General features: G+C 52.3%; 1 protein-coding gene across 1 annotated transcript in view; it reads right to left on the bottom strand.

The window, feature by feature from the left end:
• Window positions 1–194, bottom strand: part of LOC117579058 (band 7 protein AGAP004871) — a gene marked incomplete at its 3' end in the record, with an annotated part of 14,923 nt that extends 14,729 nt beyond the window's left edge. Inside the window, exon 1 of the mRNA XM_034264762.1 lies at window positions 1–194. This exon is cut by the window's left edge and continues 775 nt beyond it.
• Window positions 195–1,854: the final 1,660 nt, after the last annotated feature.

Raw genomic sequence — 1,854 nt, forward strand, 5'->3', positions numbered from 1 at the left:
CTAACACGAATACATAAATTCACACACCACTGAGAGGAGAGCTAGTTTCCCTAGCACTTTCTTTACACTCTCAACTGCTGACGCTGCTGCTGCTGCTGCTGGGTCCATTTCCCTTCTGCTTCTGATTCTCTGTCGCTGCTTTGGTTCCTGGTTTTCCTTTGCTGCTTCGCTCGAAGTGTTGCTGCCGCCTGGGCCTCGCTCAGAATCCAACTGAAAGTGCGCCGCCAGCGAGCATCCTTTTATATACAACGCAGCCAGCACGGGAGGCCTGTCCAAAGCTCCTTCGCACGCAGCGGCGGGGAGAGAGTACGCGCTGGACCAACCGGAGCAACTTTCTTATCAGGCGGGTGTCGATGCCTCATTACTCTACGTGCGAATCCGAAACGATCAAAGAGCTTTCCGTTCGGCTGCAGCAGCCAGCCGCCAGCCGCCAGTATCCACTCTCCCAGATGCAGTTCGTGTCCTCCGTAGATTGCTGCTTCCCCGCCAGCTTTCAGCTTTTCCAGCTTGCACTGACCTTGCGCACTGGGCGGCACATTGGGACATCCCGGCAGGAACTTCAGGAACGAGGAAGCTTTCACGCTGCGACTGGGGGCGAAGCTTTACGCAGGGGAATCGCGTGCAAGAGAGAGAGAGAGCGGGAGAGAGCGGGAGAGAGCAGCTCAGAGAGCGAGAGTTTTAGTTCGCCTGAGAGCAACTGTACTAAAAAGCCAAAGAGTGGAAGCCATTCGTGCCGAGGAGCCCAACGACTGTCGATGATGTGGGGTTCCACCCCACAGGTGGAGGCAGGTGACAAACCTAATTTATGACACCATCAACGAGCAACAGTCGTGGCTCACACACAGTACACACAGAACACAACACCCAAGTGCCCACCCACCGATTGTAGTCAGACAAGAGACTCTTCCACTTTTGGTGTTTTTTCTGTGTTTGCCAACTGGCGTGGAATGATATGAGCCGCCTATTCATGCACTCTCTCTCTCTCTCTCTGCTGTGTCTGCTGCTTGTGGCATGCTTGGATGCGAATTTGTAATGAACTTTCCCTGCTCGAAACGAAACTCGAACTCGCCTGTCGAACTGTCGAGCATTTCAGGTCAAACTGCAGCTCCTGAGCTTTGCTTTGAGCTGTCAATTACCATTTACGCTTCATTAGGCAGCGGCAGGAGGAACGAAGAGGGAGAGATGGGAGGTTCTTTCGTTCCCCTAGAGAACCATAGGCTTCCGTGTCAAATGTCGCACCACACTGCGTATACTCGTTCCCCGTTCGTCGCTTGAGTGTTTGTCATTATGTTTGACATTCATTCGGAGCACTCTGCACAATGGCCACTCTCGTGTGCACCCCCCTTCAGTTAATTAATCTCTCTGGCAGCTGATTAATGTGCGAATTGATTTGGGTATGGCCCAGAGGCCCAGCCAGCTAGCTTAAGCCTGCCCCAATCCAATCCAATCCAATCCAATCCAAGACAAATAGCAGCACTCCATGGCGGGGCTGCTACTTTATTATGGGGCAATCAGTGCGGTCTGGGCTTATGGCTACGAGGCCTGGTGTGTGCCTGTGTGGCACACGTGCAAACAAACACATTAGGGCCTAGATTGTAATCGCAATGTGGCAAGGGAATACATGTGCTCGGTACTCAGCGTGTGTGTAGTACCATCAGGTTAAAGGTTAAATATGCCATTAGAGAGGGAGAAGCAGGAGTTTGGGTTGTAGCAGCTCTGAGTTCCCTTTGCCGCATAGCCAAATGGCTGTGGTTTAAGTGTGTCACGCCCCCCCATACGCAATTTTTATAGACAAACATAAAAAGCGAGCAGGCAGTGGGGTCTACACACTCCCCCGATATGTGCTCATTGAAA

Source organism: Drosophila guanche, unplaced genomic scaffold, assembly GCF_900245975.1.
Source record: "Drosophila guanche unplaced genomic scaffold, DGUA_6, whole genome shotgun sequence".
Classification (NCBI taxonomy): Eukaryota; Metazoa; Arthropoda; class Insecta; order Diptera; family Drosophilidae; genus Drosophila; species Drosophila guanche.